The 13,876-nt window shown below is 39.9% G+C and overlaps 1 protein-coding gene across 8 annotated transcripts in view; it reads right to left on the reverse strand.

Moving 5' to 3' along the window:
- The window catches only part of ANKRD6 (ankyrin repeat domain 6), a 95,824-nt gene that overhangs the window by 79,013 nt on the left and 2,935 nt on the right, over positions 1–13,876 (reverse strand). Inside the window, exon 2 of one of the 8 annotated variants that reach the window (XM_030489513.1) lies at positions 6,324–6,363. The exons of the other annotated variants lie outside the window; for them this stretch is intronic. The gene's annotated coding sequence lies outside the window, so the exon portion shown is untranslated. The remainder of the gene's footprint in view (positions 1–6,323; positions 6,364–13,876) is intronic. 8 annotated transcript variants of the gene reach the window in all.

Genomic DNA, 13,876 nt, shown 5'->3' on the forward strand with positions numbered 1-13,876 from the left:
AATCCTGAAACACATTTTTTCCAGATTTATGTGCCATGTAAATTCATGCAACAGAATACAGTAAAAGAAATTGACATACACAAAACCATCCTGCATTATTTTGATGAATGTGTTAGTTTGGGAGCGCAACAAGAAACCTAAGGAACACGCCTGCCCCGAGCCAGTGTAACACTGAGGAGAAGGAGTTAATACAACACTAAAGCTGAAAAGCAAATCATAGAGAGGGCAGGAACTGCCAGAATTAGTCAACCGTTGTTCCTGATAGTGAGAGCCTGCTCTTGGGTTCCAGGTCACAGCTTCCACACAAAAGCACACTCTTACCTCTCTCCAGCCCTGCCCAGTCACTGCTTGTCCTGTGCACCACACAAGGCATGTCTCCCACAGAGTAACACAGACACCGTGACATCGCTAAGGTTCACACCACAGCATTCTTTTCTTACGGTTTTCCATGTTTAATTTCCTTTTTAAATAAAAGCTACGGAAAAACGAATATCCAGCAGCGCCGCAAGCCTCTACATTCTCTCATCCTACTTGCTATGCTAATGATCCACTTGTACTCAGGGTGTTTAAAGCCACCGTACACACCTCACCTCCCCTGGTACTTCAACTACCAGAGTAAGTGCTGGAAGACACAGGCATACAAAGCAGCAGAAGCAGACTGGCTAGTGGTGAGGAACAGTCAGCTTCTTGCCAAGGACTTGCACAAATATTCACAGACATGACAGGAATGTTGGGAGTCAAGCTTTTTTTGGGGGGCGGGGGGGAAGGGAGGAGAGGGAGGTGTTACTGAACAGTGAGAAATGATGTCTACTGGCTGGGAACAGCATAAATGAGAATGGGTTTGGCATTTTCTGAAAGGCAATGTAGATGCAGATCAGACTTAGGGCACCTGCTGTAATTGGTGTCCTCAGCACGGGCTGGAATGGGTTTCTATACTCATAAACATGATTATGAATATGAATTATGATTTTGAATGCATGAATATAAATAATGCACAATGATTGTACTTTTATTATTTCTGTGGCTGTAACCTAAAGCTTTGCTCAAAATCAAACAAAAAAATAAAATGCATACATTAAAACAGCTGGGTTGATGAATGGGAATTAAAAGCAAAGACCTGTTGCCTTTTTTGTCTCACTTTGTACAAGTCATAAAACCCTCCTTAGAACAGTACAGCAAACTGCTACAAATACTTTCAGCTTTATTTCTCACAGACAAGTTACAGGAAAATTTTGCAGAAAACATGTGATCCTTAAGTCTTGAATGTTTATTTCTTCCATAATTTAGAACACAGACCTCCAGTGCTTTACCTTTCCACTTCCCTCTCTGGAATTGTATTGCATTTAAGCAGAGAAAGAGTCTATACCTCTAAGTGGAAAACAGTTTGGTTATTCAATCTGCATCTGCAAAAGCTAAGCTGATATAACCATTAAGTAGAAGGCAAACATTTTAATAGGTAAGAGGATGCTGTTTCTGTGATTTTTTTCTTTTCTTTTCTTCATAAATCAAGGCAGGAATTCTAAAGCTATTCTCATTAAAAATGCCCCTCGGGTTCTCTGCAGTCATGTTCTGACATGCCAGTAGGATCTTTACAATTGCAGATTTTGGGAGGAGAAGAGGGAGTTATGCTTGAGAACAGGCGTGTGCTGGGACAGACTGCACGACAATGACAGCAGCAGGGTTTTGACACAAGATCTTCACTTCATCAAAACATACTGGGCTGAATATATTAGTACTGAGATGAATACATCAGTAGGACACATTTGCTGACTCAGACGTTACAACCTGAGAGTCAAGGAATAAGTTTAATTTATGCAATACACACTTATTTCTGAAGACAGTCCCACCATTGAGTAAATAACCTTGCCAACAGAGGTTTGAGGAATTATCTGCAAAAGGCCTTCGGCCACACTGACCCATCTCATGTCATGCCCGCTCTTGTTGCACCTTCTGCACGGGATCAGCAAAGTTTAAATTGTTTACCAAGGTCTCAGTCCTTTCCCACTGCTTTACATTGAAATACTTCAGATACCAAGTATTAAGTAACATCCTAAACCACGAAAAACATACATTGCCCGTAGAATTACTTCTTAAGACAAACATCTTCCTCAAGCCCCTCCAGCTCCATCCTTCTCAGCCGTGCTTATGAACCAGTCTATTAAATCAAGCCATCTGTGTACTCATTATCTACAGGTTTTATGGACTGTACAGTACCAAAATTGACATATAATCTTGCCTAATGGAGCACTGTTCATTGCAAAACTTCAATGATTTTTCAACTCAAAAGAAGTTAAAATATCCTTCTTAAGCATTACAGAGCCTTAAGATATGGGTGCATGAATTCCGATACAGAACATTCAAACATTTAGATATATAACACCAATACAAGACACTGCAAAGAAACTAAGTAACCTGGGCAACCACTTCTGGGTGCCCTTGCCCAAGCAGGGGGTTGGACCAAGTGATCTCCAGAGGCCCCTTCCAAGCCCAACCACTCCGTGATTCTATGATCCATCTAAAATATATTCAGTGACTTACACGGATTTATGATTTTAGGTATATCAAGATGAATAAACTGGTAGTTCTTCTCCACACACATCTGAGGTTATCTGATCCATGCCCAAGTAAGACTATTTCTCTGCAGCAAACACAACTGAATCAGTAATTCTAGTAGGCATATCAAATTTTATTTGCCTCATCAACTGTTCATATCCAAGGATGCAATGCTGTGATGTAAAATAAACATAGGTAGTTGAGAACAGGGGCACTAGTCTAAAACTCCATGATTCTTCTCCTCCTATATACTCATTTTGTCAGTGAGGTTTTTAATGCATCATCCTGAAGGACCTAACAATGAATGCCATGACGGTAAGTACAATAGGATTACATTTGGATTTGTAATTCCTAAAGGTTTTGTTACTGAAACAAAAAGATAATACAAATAATAATGCAAAGAAGAAGAATTAAAACTGAAACAGGGTTTATCACTAAAGCTGCAAAGGCAGAATATCACCATGGGAATTATTCTATACAGAGAGATAAACTTGGAAATTACTACCTGAAAAAAATCAGTTTGCTCTTCTTTTTTAAAGTCAGTGAATAACCTGCTTTGGTGTAGCAAATCACCCATCAGTGTGGTTGTCATGAACTAGGAAAAACATATCCTTTCAAAAAGTCTGAAAAGCATATGGATGAGACCTGCAAATTACAGAGAGGGAACATACACCTGCTTTATGTCCTGTGTCAGCCTGAAGGTTTTCTGAAGCCCCTCCCACTGGGTACTTGGAACAAAAGAAAGGAACAGCTTACCTTTACCCCTAGGTAATTACAGAGTATTGGTGGAAGGCAGATGTCAGAAGTAAGTAAAAAATGGGAAAAGGTCGAGAAGGTTGACAAGTTCTGGACATGGGGGACTGGACTGGGGACCTGAATCCCCAGAGAAACAAGACTTTTGTGCCTGATGCACTCACCATTATCAACAAACAGTCAGAGGTAGGAAAAGTGAGATGCAACGCATATACAGATACGCTCCAAGTTCTTCAGAAGGAAGACTATCATAAGAAACAGTATCTGTAAAAGGTAGTCTATCCCCACTATGAAGCTGTAATGCTATACAACAGCTGCAGAGCAATTCTTTTTCCGATCTTTTCTGGCTGATGGATAGTCAAGCTGCCTTTCACCGCAGTATCTGTGTAGGTGATGTTTGTATCTCCAAAGAGGTCATGACATACAATACTTTGGAAATCCTGATTGCCCTGCCTGATCCCACAGCAGACATGGAGCTGAAGGAGCTCTCAGTGGGTTGTAGGCACCCTCTATGCTTTCTTTAATACTTGCTAACTTCTCTGGAAATTCTGTAGAAGACTCTTCCCCACATCATGCAAGAGTCCAGTGGTGGGAATGTCAGTCAGGTAACAGAAATCTGACTTATGGTTCCCTATCCCAGGGCTCTTTTGTTCCAATCTATCAAACAGCACAGTTCCTAAAATGTCCTTCCTCTTTTGTTCTAGCAGAGTAAGGCCATGCAGAGCAAAAGTCCACTACATTCAGATTGGCATCTGTAACGCCTCCACACCAAGCTCAAAATAAACAAAACTGTAAGTTCCTGTCCTATTCTACTTATACTGCAATTAATTAATTAATTTTAGAAAGCTAAGTGTTGACACAAACTACTGTTAGGTCAAGTAAGTGAAGTTAATCTCACGTAACCTCTCTTAGTGCAGGCTACAGCTCGATTAACACAACTCACCGAGAGTATCACATTGCTCTTCCATATATCTCTTGAGAATCTTGCCAGCTGTACAAGCATAGGAACAACAGAAGAAAGTAGGTATCATAAAACCTTGGCTGTTGCATCAGGCAACTATAATGAGCACTGCACAAGGGTGCTTTGATGTTACAAAAGACCTAAGAAAATACTGATGGGTTAGGGTGTATTCTTGCTATGTTTACTCTCTTACCAAGGGGCACTTGTCAAACACATGCCATCTGCTTCATCGAAATGGGATACCCATCCAGATAAAATAAAAATCTCCCATACCAGCAGCCTCTTCACACAGATAAAAAAGGAACACAACTAACATCATTTTAGGTGATTAAAGAGTCTATGCTATAGAGTCTGCATCTCTCGATCTCTTGAAAGCTGCTCCTCCTACAGGGCAGAATCTCAGCTCCCAGTGAAGACTCTGCCCTAATGGCTGCACAGAAATCGTCCCAGGTTCATCATCCAGAAATATCTGTACTCATGTCAAGTACAGGGAGCTGTGAGAGCAAAGGGAACACCAATGCCCCCACTCCTGCTCACTGCCTCCTGTTCTCCCACCTTTTCCCATATGCTCATGGGCCCCACAGGAACCCAAATGATCAACAATGGAGCATAACACTATTTGTTGCATTCACTCCAGTCTCCTGATGTTTCTAATTTCTCTACAGCCAAAAATTGATGTTTTAGCCTTGTTTTGAGTACTGAAGAGGACCATGCAGTTCAGTGTACCTGCTTTGTAGTTAATAAGTATTTTGAAACTTCAGCATATCTGAGTCTTCTTTATGCTTTACAAGAGGCCAGCTTGTGCGAGATAGATAGTGTTAATACATGGAGAGTACTCACGTTATCTGCCCACAAAGGCTGCCCAGCTCCTCAATAGAAATAAGGAAAACAAAAACAAAACTGCTGATCTGGTGATGAAATAATCGAGAAGGGCAGGATTATGCTACAGCGACATTGTGTTCCTGGACTGTGTTCCCAGAACCAGCCAGGATTTCCCCCCTTGGTCTTCTGCTTCCCTACCCTCATGAAGCTCAGCACGTCTGTATTTCCTATATGCCAGGACACTTTCCAGAGATCCCACTTTTACAACATATAGGAAAAAAGCCCAACAAAAATCTCAAGGAGGCATCAGTTCCTGTCCGATAAGACAGACATAGATCTTCCTTCACCATCACTCCTACCAACGAACACAGTACACTAGTGTTATCTAAAAAATCCTGCACTACTAAGGACTGGAAGCCTAACAAAGCTGGAAGAGGAACCAGAAAAGCCCATGAGCTGCTGATGTTGGAGTAGACAGAGTTCAAAGAAGTCAGAGATGGAAAAATATGCCCCAAACCCCAAACACTAGTGAAGTTGAAGTGAAAGCAGAAAAAACAAGATTGCCAAGTGAAACAGATAAAGCCTAGAAGAGAGGATGAGGAAGAAAATCCTGAATGTAGAGCTTTTAGAAAAACTCAGACGACATGTCACACAACAACCAATCTGGTAAAGAGCACCTAGAAGAGCATGAGAGACGGACATGGATCCTTTTTCACTCTGGCAAATTCTTCTTTAAAAGTTTGTTAAACTACCTTTTACTCTATTCATAGCCCATCTGGGTTCAAAGCACTCATTAACCACTGTCAGAAGAACAACTGGCAAAACAACAGATTTGTAAGGGATGAGGAACAGATCAAAGAAACTCAGATGATTCTCACATCAAGGATGCCAGAGCACTCTTGGACAAAAGAGAGGAGAAGACAAAGGTGAGGAACAATAGAGAGAAGCTTTTGGGAGCAGCACAAGATGAAGAGGAATTTTGCATGGGAAAATGAAATGAAGAAAAGGTCGAGGACATGTTCATTACCTTAAAACCACAAGAGTGGCCTTAATATGACTAAAACACATTGTCATTTCAGTGTAGACAAGATCACTCCCCAACTATGCTCATCCACCCTTGGGCTTGCAGCTACTGCGACATGATTAAGGAAGAGTTACAGCACAGTTTTGCTCTATCGGCACCCTCGTTAGTGTATAAAACAGAGAGAGAAAACTAAGGAGGAGGAGGACTTACTCTAGTGTCGTTTTCTTATAGTTCGTCTTCCCATCTATTTCTGGCTCAGTACAGGGAGGCAGAAAGGAGGGAAAGAAAGAGAAGGCAAGCATATTACACATTGTATTCTTGTTTTCCAGTCCTTCCAGAAAGGCCAGTTTTGTACACAGAAAGCAAGCTGAGATTTTCTTTATCTTGTTAACTACTCCTGTGATTGTCATGTACCACACAGAGCTGATAAGTATCCCTCTACTGAATGTTCTCTATTGAAAATGCACTGCAACTTCTTTCGCAACACGTGTTATTTTAGTCAGGCTATCTGCACCTTAAAACACTCAGCCTATTGTTTCAACAGCACAGACCTGGATGCTGAATTATAAAAATCGTCCAATATCATATCATCTTGGCTACAGATTTAATTTCATGGAATATGAAACTTCACTGAAAATCACTATACCACGAGACAAGGATACACAAACATTGGTTTCCTTTTCTTTGTTGGGTTTTTTTGGGGGGTTTGGGTGGGTTTTTTTACATTAACTGTAAGCCTACTACAACTCCCTCTGGGAGGATGTTTTTCATACAAAGCCACATTCTTTTGAGTCTTATTCACATAAACAGTCATTGAATTAAATGAGATCAGTCACACAAGCAGGGAAATCAGGTTTGATTCAGCACTACTGTTACAAAACACAGCATAAAAATTAATTTTTAAAAAGCCCAGGATAATAGGCTTTAAACTATCTAATAATGCAAAGACTAGTCGAAGGTTTTGTTTTTCAGGTCTACTCTTCCAAGATTTAATAGAGTAAACTAATTATAATTTTACTACACACTAGTTGTTGATAATTACCTCTCTTATTCAAGTATAAACAAAAAGAATTTCGTTAAAAGATGAGTAATTATTTTAGTATCATTTTATTTTGATCTTTAATTAAGCAAGGCCTGAAAATCCCATTTACAGAGCATGAGATGTGATTCTTTTAATGGTACCTGGTAAAATCTGCTTTTGCATTACGTTTTTGCCCTATCCTGTTTTTCCTGAAAAACTGTGTATATTTGGAGAAGTAATAAGTTTAATACACAAACCATGAGAAACTTCTCTGTTAGCAGAACAGTGAATACTCAAGATCTGAATCATGAGAACTAATCAAGTGAGGGTTTGTTTGTTTTTTACAAGTAAAAAGCATAGACATGCAACAGATGCTTGCCTGCTGTATTAAAATGTGAATTTATAAATAACAATCAGACTGTGACACTGCCTGTATGGTTAATGCATTTCAAAATCTTTGTATATGGGGGAGGATGATGGTATATTGCTCCCTAGAATGATCAGGAAACCCATCATCTTAATGTAGCACACACTTGATAGTGTGGTGAGAAATTTCATCACAGTATCACTCTACTCTGCCAACCCTTCCTGACTTAGCGTATCTGAAAAGTGCATTTAGTGTTTTTTCCACTAAGGCAGAGTTTTAGGAGAGCTACAGAGGCCTGAAAGACAGAGCGAGATCTCTGTTTCACCGACACTCTTTGCTCCATCTCTGGGAAACACTGAGACGAGGTGTCAGGTAAACCGGCTTTACACCGCAGCCTAATGAGTCGCTCAACACTTGTTTCAGCTTAGTCAAGGAGAGCTTCTTAATTTCAAATTATGAGAAGGAGAACAAATAAACTTTTAAAATGTTGTTTGCTTTTTGAAGTGCTGTGCTCGGTTCTACTGAATGCATCATTACCTGTTTTCTTGGTTTGCCTGTGTGTTACCAAAACTGGCTCATCCCACGTAATTATATTCAGACACTCGCTGGATGTACAAACCCACATACAAACCATAAGCAAATTCACAGTAATACAGCATTGCAAATACAATTATTCTTAAAAGCTTGAAATACAAATTCTGGATGCTAGATTTTGAATAAAATATGTTTCCAGCTTCCATGCCAACTATTCCACTTTGAGGATTAAAAACAAAAAGAAGAAAAACCCGATATGATTCTAATAACTGAAGCGACAACAACCTCATTTGTGTGTCTGCAGAGAGATGTGAAAGGTCAGATTCTCTGAAAGACTAATGGATTATGGAAGCCAGAAGTTTGATTTTAAAACTTCTCAAACACAAGTGTTGGTGGGGAGGGATAAGGGGGAACTGGAAGAGTCAGAAAAAAGTTGGGGTTTGTGTTTTTCAACTTAAGTTACTCCTGCAGGCACGCAATGGAATAGGGCATAATTTTTAAAAATAGTTGGGTTTGGGAGTTTGGGGTTTTTTTCCTCCAGTTAAGAAACTCTGCCAGAGACCAGAGCTTATACCTACCTGCTTCAAATCATTGGTGTGGCATGCTGCTTGGTGCAAGAATTCACACCACTCTTTTATTTTGCCATTCACTTTGGACGTTGGATCCCATCTTGCTTCCAGATAAACAAGATGTAAAATTCTCATTGAGAAATGGTTGGATACTGCTTAAATGTATAAATAGTCAACCTAGTCTGACAAGTAGAAAGAAACAGAAGCAGAAATCACTCTGAAGTTTTATTTGAGACATGTCAAAAAAATTCACCCAGCATGCTATTTGACCAAAACTAAATCCCAAACGGAATACTGAAGCTTAAAATTTTATGAAGCAAGCTGGGATCTGATTGTAATGTAGCCTAGTTAGAGCTGAATGCTGATTGTCTGGACACAAGAAAGAGGTTTAAATTAAGCTATTTCACATTTGTGGTGTGTTTGCACACAGCCTGTTACCACAGCTTTGCTGATGTAAAGTTATTCTTCAAGCCATGGTAACTCGTGTCTGGTCCCCAAAGATTCCCCCAAAAGGATGAATGATGCTTAAAAAAAAAATTCAAAAATCAATATTACAAAACCAGGAAAAGTCCTCATCTGTGTGGAGAACCAGCTAGACAGGACATAAATTGTACAACGAAACAGCGTTTTGTCTTCATAGCGGAGGGCCACTAACCCTGCAGTCCCATGACGATCTGTGTAAGGAATATACTGCATTCAACACACCCACTAATGAATCACAGAGGGGGCAGGTAAAGATTACAACAGTTAAACAACAGAACTTTCTAATAACACTAAATTATTAAGGAGAAAGGCAAGCGCTGACTGCAAAGAGATATGGAAGGACTTCATGACACCAAATAACCAGCCTCTAAAATGGCAGAATTCAGTACCATTTAAACACAGACTGGTAATCATGGTGGGAAAAAACACAAAAAAACAATATGCATAATCATGGGCTCTGGATGATTCAGGAATGAGATTTTGGATTTATAGTGCCTTGTTCTTATGAAAGCATCAGCACAGTTAAAGAGCAGGGAGAGTGATATAAATTATTACTGCAGAGAATACAACCAAAAGCACCTTTATTCGACTGTTTAAAAAGTTCAATTGCATCCTGAAAGTTATAACTGTGTCCCTCTCTTCTCAGAAAACATTTAGCAAAACTAGAAAAGTTTCAAGGAAGGAGAACATAAGACAACCAAAGGCAGAACATAATTAAATAGAGGGAAATCAGTTTGGAGAAACACCAGAAAGCATCAGATTAAACCAGCAGATCTCAGGCTCAAAACAAGTGAGAAGAAATGGCTCTTCTCGGGAAGCAATTTTCAAGCTGTCATCTTCTTAGCCTTTCTCCTCTGGCTTCCTCAGCCTTTTTCCTACTTGCTCACATTCCCTCCTCAGGACTTTCAGGGCACCCATGTCAGGGAGAGCCACTGACATGGATGCCCTAAAAGAGTAAAAAAGCATTAAAGAGAATATATGCCATCTTTCCCTGCAAATAAAATGCAGCCAATGTAATGGAGAGAATTAGCCAGACTGACCATGAAAGTGTTCACCTACACCTCCAAATGAGGCCCATCATATCTGAAGGCATATGACTTGCTTAGCTGTTGGCCACCATGCAAGAAGAACTGAAAGAAATCTCCCCAGATGGACAGACCTGTCCTAGTCAGCGAGAGATGTCCACCTCTCCCTGCCTTTAAGTTGACCGAAATAATGTGATTCATGAAGACGGCTGCACAGAGAAGCAGATAATGTTAGGTACTCTGTTTTTCCAAGCTACGTCAAAAGCATCTGTATCACTTGGTAAGTTTTTGAAAGCTCTTTATCTTATTAGAATATAAATAAATTAGATATGCTTTTGCTTATTTTGAGGCTAGTAGCAACTAAACCAGCTAACACCAACTCCCTCTGTTCACTGAGCTGTCCTCATTTACCAGCTGTCCTCCTTTATTCCTTTACAAGGCATACTGGTAGCTAAGCCATCCATCTGCAGAGGCATCTCCATTTGCCCATCAAGACATCAGAGAAAGTGAAATGGATGATGGCCTCACCCGGTGCATGCCAGGTCAGGATTTCTTAAGCCTGGGCTTCTCCAAACTGATTCAGCCTAACCTCAAGGTGAAACTAAAGAATCCAACTTAGTAGTTGATTGTTCAGTAACAAAATACTGTATTTTAAATTCACACTTCAGCTTACTTCACACTAGTCTCGCATTCATATCTATAAACTTAAACCATAGCTGCACTAATGCAGGGTATTCAACCATGCTGAACATCTGTTCCTGGAGGAAACTAGCACACCTCAGGAAGAAATGATCACACATTAAAATTGGGGTACCATCTCCTGTGCTGAAGCAAATTTATATTTGTTCAATAGCTGGAACATGTGATCCTCCACTATCTCTTTTCAAGGAGAGAGGAGAGGGGGGCATCCGACAAACCTAACAAGTCCAGAGACTGGATTTCAGCATGTCTAAGAGAACCTAAACCTGTGAAAGAAGTGGATATTGCAGGCAGCGTGACACAGGGGCAGGAGGAAAACCAATTTCCAACTACATCTCGCCTCTGAGCTTTTTCCATGCCACCAAGTTTTTGGGGTAGAGACTCTATTTACCTGTAGGGCACCATACGACAGCGCACAAAAATGATAACATGATACAAGTTAAAGCATAACATTTAATCTTATTCTTACTCTGAAATTTAAAAACAAGCTAGTCAGAATCTGCTGTGACATCTGCTTGCAACTCCACCATCCATCACTCTTCAATGAAAAGACACTGAACAGAGACTGAACACAGATACAACAGTTTTGCTGCCAACGGAAATCTATCTGAACTTCTTGCGCTTCCACACATGCAAACTTTAGATCCTGGGGGCTAGTCAAAGGCTAAACTTATATCACAGTATAACAAAAGAGGAAGAATGTAAAGATTTAAGACCAATATCACTTCTACTTAGAGGGAAAAAAAAGAGCACATGGAAAGAGCATGGCCTGATTTTACACAGAAGCTGTGAAAAGCTATGAAAAAAACCCACACTTGAAAGAAATCAGAAGCTGCTGTAAAGTCTGGAAAAGATAAAATGATAAGAAAGTGCTGCACTTACAAAATCTGGATTTAAACCAGAACAATAATGTCAGTAACAGACTGCAGATGGCAGGCAGATAATTCCACAGCCAGAATAAAGACAACCCCTGTCCCCCCATCCCTAAATCCTCTCAGAAGACTTTAGCCAGACACAGTCTAACCACAAAAGTGGTCAGAAAGAAAATTAAGGAAAACTACTAATATGTAAGCTTTACAATACACCAATGAGCTGACTTTAGCAATTGGTATACCTTGCAGATATTAGTGCAATTATTTGAGACAGTAGTGATATGGTGAAAAGATCACATCCTGCCCAAGACTCTGAACTAGCTGCAATTTTTGCAGCCATAGCACACACACAGACATCAAACTCTTATTAAAAGTAAAACGTACCTAAAATGATTCACTGTGATCACTATTAAAACGTTACTCAAATATTGAGCTGATACATGATTACCACACATTCATGGTGCTTTTTTATTTTATAAAGCTGGCAATCTCCTCAGTGACTGACCCATCTGAGACAATTTGGGGAATTTTGACTCTGAAGTATATGAGCACAATATAAATAGACTAGCAACAGGTCTTGTTAAGATGTCACATTGCAGATGCTGTTAAAAGTAACAGAAAATAACCTCACTGGCTTAAAGCAATCGGCATCTCAAACTGGAAGAGGAAATGGTCCCACTGCAATGCAGACACAATGAAGATACACACCCTTACAGAATTAATTTCCATCAAATCCAAATACATTTTTCATACTGCAAATGAAAATGCTTTCATCCAACACTATGCCAGGTCTTGCACCCAAAAACTTTATCTTCAGCGGCTCACTTCACAAAAACAGATGGAGACGAAAGCAAGTCACGACAGAGAAAGGGAAAGTAAAGGATAGACTGTTAGAAGCAGCTTGTTCTAAACCAGGATTTGAAGGAGGTAAGATTTCATGATATGAAGAGTACTCCAAAATATGCTTTGGATCACAACATAAGATTAAAAAAAAAAAAAAAAAAAAATATATATAAAGAGAGAAAGAAAAAAGCTTGGACTCTTTTGGTATAGGCCAAATAAATTTTTCTTAAGGCAAACCCACTATGGTGCCCATGGATCACTGACAAAGGATCAAAAGTAAAACGGTGCAAGAACAAGCCAGCAATCTACAGTTCTGCACCATATTCTGAGCTAGCTACGCTCTTAGTATTGCATCAGAAGTACATCACTGAGGCTACCAAGACTACCCCTCCACAACCAGATAACCCAAGAACTCAAGTTGTTGTACAGTATTGGTTAGGCCACCCAACATGGATTCATTTATCACAACAGGACTGTTTTCACAGGACATCTTCCTCTTTCAATATACCAGATTAACTATTAGTAGTAATGGGCTAGATTTCTGTTAACCTCAAAATCCTGTGCAGCCTTAATGTTTCACTTGTCACACACTTCTCAAAAACAAGTCCTAAATTGACGCTTACCCATTTCATTACTGTTTTATCACGTACGCATTGCATCATTCATTCTTTGCCCTGGTATTGAACTACTGCACACCAACAGTATCTTTTCCTGCTTCACTGTCAAGACCTGTACATCTGCAATCGGACCTCAAGGGTTTTACAGAAAACAGCAAAAATACTTCTACGGCCAAACTAGCACCACCTTGGATACAGAGCATCACTGTGGCATGTATAACCATGTCCTCCAGGGAAGCAATGTACAGAGAACATCCTGACACGCATGCATCTGAAACCTACGCAACAAATAAGCCAGGAATTCACAAATGTTTATTCTGGCTCTTCCTACCTTTTGAACACCTGCCTTCACAAGCCCAATATTCTTTTAAATAGAAGCATGAGATAAACCAAATACAGACAAGAGGAGGAGAAAAAAACTAGAAAGAAGCCATCACACATAATTCAGTGAAAGGTCACAGCAAGATGCAGGGGATTTCAGGATTTCACTTTTCTCTCTCAAAACTGCTATCAATATACTGTAAGAAAGTGGTCTTCAGCAGCATCTGCTAACAGGGAATGGAGTAGTCAAGACAGAAGTAACTAGATCTTCCTAGAGGGTCCACAAGCTAGCAATGGAATGCAAGAATATCTGCTATTATTGGACTCAGAAATTATTCTGGAGATTTTGGGGGTCAAAACAGCTGGACAAGAGGCAGGGAAGAAAATTAGCCCCTTGCTACACTGCTACAGA

Source organism: Strigops habroptila, chromosome 6 (genome assembly GCF_004027225.2).
Source record: "Strigops habroptila isolate Jane chromosome 6, bStrHab1.2.pri, whole genome shotgun sequence".
In the NCBI taxonomy this organism is placed as follows: domain Eukaryota; kingdom Metazoa; phylum Chordata; class Aves; order Psittaciformes; family Psittacidae; genus Strigops; species Strigops habroptila.